The following is an 8549-nucleotide window of genomic DNA, read 5'->3' as shown; positions in this document are numbered from 1 at the left end:
GTTGCTGTTCTCTTTTCTCTGTTTTTCCTTTTTTCCTGAGATTACAATAATTAGTTTTTCTGTTCTTCCTTCGCTGTTTGTTCTTTCTTTTTTCAGCCAATATTGTGTCTTTTGTCCGGTATAGGCTCTTTTTCTTCTTGCCTTCTTTCAACTCGATGTCTTTTTCCTCCCCTTCCTTCGTTCATCATTCATCTCTTGTTCATCATTTTAATCTTCCTATCTCTCTCTAACCTTTGATATCCATTTAGTGCTTCTCACTTCATTCCTTCCCAAGTTCTTTATTTATTTTTCCTCCTGTCTACTTCTTCTACACTATGTTTACACACAAGACTTGAAATAATTTATGTACTCGCGTATATCACATTTTTCCACATTTGTTCCTCTGCTTTATCGTTTACGGTTGCCATACCACATTCAAATTTGTTAAGCCCAGCCAGGGGCGACGTAGTCTACTTTCTCTTCTCGTCTTTCACACGATTTTACTCATCTTTCGACAGTCATAGTAAAACGGGTGGTGCAGACTTTCTCAAACCTCCTCCCGTTTTAAGTCTTTCTCCTAACCTGAATGAAATCGGCTGGAGACAGTAAGAATGAAATAGAGAATGTGTCTTAGAAATATGAGGTAAATTCTCGTCCCACTTTGTTTATTCATTTATTTCAGGTTGTCGCCCTAGTGTGTCATTCCAGATTGGCGTTCCAGTGTGTCACCCTGATTGCTGATTTAGTGTGTCATTCCAGACTGTCCTTCCAATGTGTTACTCCATTTGTTGTTACAGTGTGTTATATCACTTGCTGTTACAGTGTGTTATATCATTTGTTGTTACAGTGTGTTATATCATTTGTTGTTACAGTGTGTTATATCATTTGTTGTTACAGTGTGTTATATCATAATTATGTTGTTACAGTGTGTTATATCATTTGTTCAGTGTGTTATATTATTTGTTGTTACACTGTGTAATATGATTTGCTGCTCTAGTGTGCTGTTTCATGTTGTTTCAGTGTGTTATCTAAACTGTGGTCTCTCATTATTTGTCGCAACAGGATTATCTCAGATTAGTATCCCAGTTTGACATTGTAGATTGTCGTTGCAGTGTGTTGTATCATTTGCTGCTTCAAAATGCCACTTAAGATTGGTATTCCAGATTGACGTTCCAGATTGCTGTTCCTGATTTTTATTTGTGACTGACATTCAAGATCTTCATTCCAGATAGTCCTCTCGGTATGTCATTCCAGTGTGTCATTTTAATTTCCTGACACAGTTCAATCCAGCCTTCATTCCAACTGTTACTGTGGTGTGTTATGTAATTTTTGGTTTGTGTTTGTTTTCGCAGTATGATATTAACGGCCTCCTTTCAATTACTTATCAAGTTGGTGCAATTCTTTCATGTGCTTTTATTCACTTCCAACGTGGCACAACTGGTTTTTGGTCAAATACCCTTAGAGGCCTTTTTCATTTTGGGTTTAGACTTTTTAAAGGATCTTATGAGGTCCCACGGCAAATCATGCAAACACACATATTTAGTGGAACATGGCAACACGAATCCGTAGAGTGTATCAAGTTATGCGGTAAGGGGGGTACTGAAACTGTGGAGACCATCACGTCCTCGCTTGGGAATGTTGGCAATTTTTTACTCATATTTTTGTTCCAGTTGGTCGGATGATTTGTCCGTTCCTGTTTGTGATTCCAAACTCTCATGCTAACAAGCAGTTTCAGTTTGTCAGTCCAGATTGCCATTCCCGTTTGTCATTAGAGTGTCGTCACCTATTCTGTCATTCCAGCGCGTCATGCTAATGCATTATCCAGTCCACCATCCCACCTTGGCACTCCTGTCCATCATGCTAGGCTATCACTCTTGTATATCGTTCCGGTTTGCAATTTTAGTGTTTTACCAAGCATGTTTGATCTTACCATGCAGCGTAACAAATCACCAGACCAATTCATTCCCATTCATCATTCCACCTCACCAGTCCCACTTAGTCTTCCATTTTGGTTCATGCGTTTATTATTCCAGCAGTGATCATACAGATATCGCTCAGTGAAAGAATTTAGCCATCAACGGTGCTCCTCTCTCTCTCTCTCTCTCTCTCTCCCTCTCTCTCAGCCTACATGAACGTGGGTTGTAGGGTTTTCAGTATCTGGGTGTGTCGAGGTGACTCGGTGCGTTCTCTGACTTGTACGGTTGCCGACTTCACACAGGAGCCGTATTCACCCATGTCCGAAATTCGTTTCACTCAAGTGTGTGTGTGTGTGTGTGTGTGTGTGTGTGTGTGTGTGTGTGTGTGTGTGTGTGTGTGTGTGTGTGTGTGTGTGTGTGTGTGTGTGTGTGTGTGTGTGTGTGTGTGTGTTGTGAGAGATAGTTGCGAGCATTAGATGTGATTAGCATGCATGTCAGGCTTCAGAGCACATTCAGCCGTGATATACAGAAGTAAGTTACACCTTACTCAAATCACGAGTTAAACAAGTAGTTGTCAGACCCAGGGAGCTTGTCTATTCCATCACGCTTTCATGTTTAGCGACACCATCTGTTGTATTACGGAACAGGCTCTTAGTAGTGACCGAATTTGTATTCCCGGAGGCTTTCTAACATATCTTCCCGAGTGATTTTTCTTTTTACGTATTAACAGTCATGATGTATCAACACTTGTAATGCTGCCTGTTTCTTTCTTCACCTATATCATTCTTTTTTTCTGTTTGTCCTCCTCTCTTCCCATTTCTCATGTCACTTTTAATTTTCTTCTTTCCTTTTCAGGTGGCTTAACATTGAGTGATAAGCTTAATAATTTCCCATAAGCCAAGAAACCTTTTACACCGCTTGGTGTTAACCTTATAACCAATCCATTCGTGTTCCCTACGTGTCAGCAAGTGGGTTAATGGAGAGTTAATGCCCCTCCCCATAAAATAAAAAACTCAAAGAAAAACGACCACCCCTTACGGGATTATGGCGTCTGGCTATAGACAGATGGTTAAACATTCGTTTCTTTTCTTTAAGATGTAAGTCTACAAATTATCGACGAAAACGAAACTACTAAAGAACCATACGAAGAAATTCATTGGCATGAAAGAGGTCCGAGGAAACCTAACCCACGTGTTGCTGGTGCTGGGGTGAGGGTGACGTGGTCTGTTGGGCTGGAGTAACAGGGCGTCAGGCAAGCCCGGTGAAGAGGCGCGCACTTTGCATTATGGAGAGACCCGGTGCATATTTGTGTAGAGAGGAGGAAAGTGGAGGGGCGGGGGTCAAGGAGAATAATGGATGAGAGAAATAACTTACGCGTCGAGGAAAAGATGGAATATGCCTTATATACAGCAAAATTTGATAAATATACATATATGTATATGTATGGTATATTTATTTATTTACATCGACATACGGCAAAAAAAAACTGATGACATTCATCCAAGTAGATACACTCATATCGAAATGGGCTGCATACATGAAATAGAAACTAGCAATAACTTGCCTTGTATTGCCATATATTGGTATAAGAGAGATGGTAGCAACCTTCAACACACAAGACAATGTTGCCTCTGAATTCCACGTGAGAGAGTACACTGACACAGACACCAGGTGAGAGACACACAAAGCACACACTCTATATGTACTGTATAATACTTACCGGTGTTCCGTTTACTTCACGGGTAAGACACCAGCAAGGCAGGTGACGTAGTGGATAGACGAGTGAACCTCTCATCATACGGCCACTACGTCAATGTCCGGCCGTTGTAGATAATGCTAAAAAGATCGTTGTATGTACTATTACACTAATCCTAAATAATACATTTCTCTATATCTCAGTGTATACATGGTGGGTATTGTTGTTGTTTTTTTACTCGAAGGAAATGGGCCACTGCCGCAGCGTGAATAGTATTTTGTGGTTACATTAAATTCGGTGAGTCATAGTTATGAGTTAAGAGCAACCCTCCTTGGTTACTAATTAAACTGATCCTGCTGTCTAACTAAAATTAACCATTAATCAAAGCGTTAGGGATCATTGTCATGTTAGAGTAAGCAAGCTGTAATGTCGCAGTGGTGGTATATGACAGTGTGGGGCCATGATGGTGCGTGGGTAATCTATCTGATTCACATATTAAACGTGGGGATATAATCCGTAAAAGTAAATATTACTTCAGTCACTATACTGTAAGATCCTCCCACGGGTCGAGCCCTGAAACGCCTTTGTCACTATTTTAACATGCTACTGAGGAGTCCAGCATTCAGCACCAAACAACAGCCGTGTTGTTGTGCTACATGGCTTGTTCTCTGTCGTGAGATAACGTAAGTTTAGAAATTTTGAGATTTTGGTGTTTAGCCCTTGGGAATGTGTAGAGGTTAAAATCTGATAGGTCGACTTTGGAGACAGATCAGCGTCCCTCAGTTTTATTCAATGATGCACGTTTATACCCGGCCAGGGTAATAAACTTTGGGAGCGTTCTTCCGGCCACGTACTGCTTTGGTGGACATAAAGGGTGCTGTGGTTGAACCAGTATCGCTTCCTATAAAGTATGCTTGCGCCCAGTCGGCTTGCACGGGCAGATTACACTTGGTTCACAGACTACACACACAGCCAAAGCCACTCCAACACTACACTCACACTTACGAGCACTTCTCACCCTACTGTACATACAATCTCTGCCAGACAACCTAAGCCACAGTTCTTCCCTCCTCCCTTCCCTCTTCTCTTCCTTTATCACTTTTTCCTGATCCTGTTCCCCTACCTCCTCTCTTCCTCTACTTCTTACAGTACAACCTTCTCCTGCTCTAAATTTCCTACTCCCTATTCGTTCCAGCTTTCTTCCCTTCTCCAATTTTTTTTTTTACCTCTCTTCCCTCTCTTTCCTCCATTTATCGTTATATCTCATTTTCTTTCTTCTTTTATTTCTCTCTCCATCCTTCTCCTTTATCCTTCCAGTACCTCTCTCGTTTTTACTTCTTCTTCCAGACGTTCTTCTCTCATATCCTCTCACCTGAGATGCCCCATCCTCTGTCTTGCCTCTCTCTTCCTAGCTTTTTCATATATTTCCCTCCCTCCTTCCTTCTCTTTCCACAACCCTCCCGTCTCTTTCGCTTTGTTTTTCTCAGTTTTCTTATTCCTTTTCCTCTTTTTTCCTTTCAGTAGCTCACATATTCCTCCTTCCTTTCTCTTTTCACCTCTCCTTCAACTTTCTGACCTTCATCATGCTCTTCCCACTTCTTCCATCGCTACTGCTTATCCCTCCCTGTTAACAGTTTCCATCCCCCTTCGTCCCTACTCCTTCCGCTCATCTTCCATTCCCCCCTCCTTCTTTCAGCTCATCCTATCCTCCTCCATTCTCCTTCTGTCATCTCTCCGTCTTCTTCCTTCTCTCATCATCCTCTCTCGCTCTCCTCCCTTCTTCCAGCCTCTCCCTTTTTCTCTCATTTAGTTCCAGCTTCTCTCCCCTTCCTCTCTTTTGCTACCAGAACTTCTCCCGGACTTTTCTTTTCCTTCCAGCTCTGTTCATCCTCTTTCCAACTCCTTCCAGCCTGTCTTCCTCTTCCTTTTTCCTCCTAGAACCTCTCCTTCTTCATTCAGCCCCTCTCTTCCTCCTCCTCCTCCCCCACCAACCCTCACCCCCTCTCTTTTCAAGCCTCCCCTCCCCCTTGCCCATGCGAGTGAATATGGAAGCGACAATATCCCGGGAATGTGTCATAGTGTCGAGGTGAGCGAGATATTCACCCATAATTCCCTACGTCTGGAAGCCAGTTCATATATTCACCTATTTTTTGGCCGGTCTCGATATTGCTGAAGGAGGCAGGCAGGGCTTATACCGGCGTTTACCGAGCAAGAGCGCTGTTATATTCTGAGCGGTGTGTGCGTGTGTGTGTGTGTGTGTGTGTGTGTGTGTGTGTGTGTGTGTGTGTGTGTGTGTGTGTGTGTGTGTGTGTGTGTGTGTGTGTGTTGATAAACTTGAACAGCTTTCATCCCATTCTGACCACACTTCGTGGAACGGTTGAGGATTGGCTTAAGGAAGCCTATTTGTTTTAGAATAATAGGCTAAAGATCAAGGTCAATGGGAAAGTCAGTTAAGCATTTTGTGACTGATTTAGACCAAAATTTGTCAGAAAATTAAGAACCAGGCAAGGAAAAAAAAATCGATTTTGAGAATCATTCAAAGATCAAGGTCACGGGAAAAGGATGGCCTGTTATCCAAGGTCGCTAGGGTAGATAAACTCAGTTTTAATCCGATTTGTCCCAAAGCCGCTGGGAGGGTTAAGGTCAAGGAAGAACGAAGAGATTCAATATTAAGAACAATCAGTCAAAGGTCAAAGTCACAGGGCAAAGTGGTCAATGTTCGCCCAGTGTCTGTGTGTCAACAAAATTACTAAAACAGTGTTGATCTGATTTAGATCAAACTTTGTAGATGACCTAAGGGTCACCCAAAAGGTTGATTTGTTGTTTTTGAGATCAACAGATCAAAGGTCAGGGTCACAAGGCAACGCCAGTTTAAACAATTTTTATCCGATGCAGACTGAACTTTGTGGAAGGGTTCAGGTTAAAGCAAAGATAAAGGGATTCGATTTCCAGAATGGTGAATCATAGGCCCAGGTCACAAAGAGAGGTCAACGTTTCCAGTAACTGCACAAAGTCAACTCAGAAAATTATGATCTGACTTGAACAGAAGTTGGTGGAAGGATTTATTATTAGGCAAGAACGCAGTTATTTGATTTCCAGAGTAATCTGTCGAAGGTCAAGGTCACTGAGTGGTCACATATTCGGCGGCCCTTAGACCAGTTAATGTGTCTGGGGGTTGGATCTGGGTGCTCCGTCTTGATTTGATTATTTCTTTTATGATAGTTTGTACGAAACTTTGTTGTTGTTGTTGTTGTTGTTGTTGTTGTTGTTGTTCTTCTTCTTCTTCTTCTTCTTCTTCTTCTTCTTCTTCTTCTTCTTCTTCTTCTTCTTGTCCTTTATCATCATGCTACTGCTGGTGTCGTTGGTCGTGCATGTGTTGGTGATCATGTCAGACGCTAGTGATGTGATGGTAGTAGCGTTAATATGTTTGTGGCGTGCTGATGAGCCTTGCAGGAAACAGGGAAGTGTGTTTGGCTGCATATCACAGATAATTTTTCACAAAGCTTGACCTTCATCCCTTTGATACAGTGACGCCTTTAGCAATATACTGTATCATTTCTATATGCAGGCATTTTTACTGACATTAAGAGACGTTTGGGGGGAGGAGGTGGCTGAACCGATAGAGAGGGGGGCCTGCAGTCCTAATGGACCAAGGATCGAATCCCGGCTGCTGCAGGGAACAGTTTAAGGATTTGAACTTCATGAAAGGAAACCTTACTGATCTACCAGAGGATCCACCAACATGTGCAGTAAAAGTACTCCCACTTATATCAGTACACCAGTCCTGTATGAGACAGCCCTAGCATGTATTCAATGTGGACGGTGGGTGTTAGCGCCGAAGTGGTGACATGTGAAGATATGTAGGACTACTGGGCCTAGGGATATACGACCTGAAGTCATTGCCCAGAGTCGGACTCATTAAAAAAATAAATAAATAATTAAAAAATAACTTGAGAGGTTAGATATTCAACGCTCTCTCTTCTCTTCTCTCTCTCTCTCACTCCATACCTTAGCAAACTTCCTGGTAGAAGCAAGAATAAAATACGAAAGGACGCCGCCATACTTAAGGGATTAACAACTTCATTTTGATGTCGTGTTCCTGCCACCTTCCCGTGATTTTATTTAGCTTAGTAGAGATTTTTTCGCATCGGAGTAGTAAGATATTGCACGAATCAACTCCTTCATTGCAAAACTTTAAGAAAATCGCTGAATGAAATCGTCTGCTGTCAGTGTAATGAAAATGTAAAAGACGCCATCACAGAGAAGGGCTTAAGTCTGTGACCTAAAACGGGATCATCAGTCTGTCCCCTGGTGCTCCACATCACGTTTTTACCCAACCTGACGAAGATCGCTAAGTTCTCTCCGATCCGATGCTGCCAGGTGTAGCCATAGCAGTCTGAGTAAGTTAATGCCGTTGACAATAACACCATCATTGTCGAAGCATCTTGAGTATTTTTTCCCGGCTAACGTTTACCGATTTTACTACATTGATAAGTGAGCCCTAGAAGCCTGGCAGTGTTCATCCTGAGTATTCTCTTGGCTGCCAAACTCCTGAACACCTCTTTTTTGCCTAATTATCTCTGTATATGACACGTGGTATTTTCTACTACACTATTTATATAGACTGAATGATTACTGTAGCAATATAACCAGCTCACATGAGGATATTAAGGGGTAATATGCAAAAGAAGTCGTCAAGGAAGACGCGAGAGAAGGTCTTCTTTGACTATAGGAAGACATCCCAGTGACCCCTGACACCATTATACTCTTCGGTTTGAACTATCTGTAAATCAGTAAGTAGATGAATTATCCAGTTTTATAGACAGATAGATAGACAGACTGACTGATTGATAGATAGATAGATATTATTTACTTTTTTAGTTATTTTCAGCTATATAAGTGACTGAGAACTTAATCTATAAACTATAAACTGTTTCAGTCAACTGCAGAATGTTGCT

The sequence above is a fragment of the Coenobita brevimanus genome, chromosome 55, assembly GCF_032717465.1.
Source record: "Coenobita brevimanus isolate Jiangsu-jjx chromosome 55, ASM3271746v2, whole genome shotgun sequence".
Classification (NCBI taxonomy): domain Eukaryota; kingdom Metazoa; phylum Arthropoda; class Malacostraca; order Decapoda; family Coenobitidae; genus Coenobita; species Coenobita brevimanus.
Note: the sequence above shows the minus strand (reverse complement) of the source record.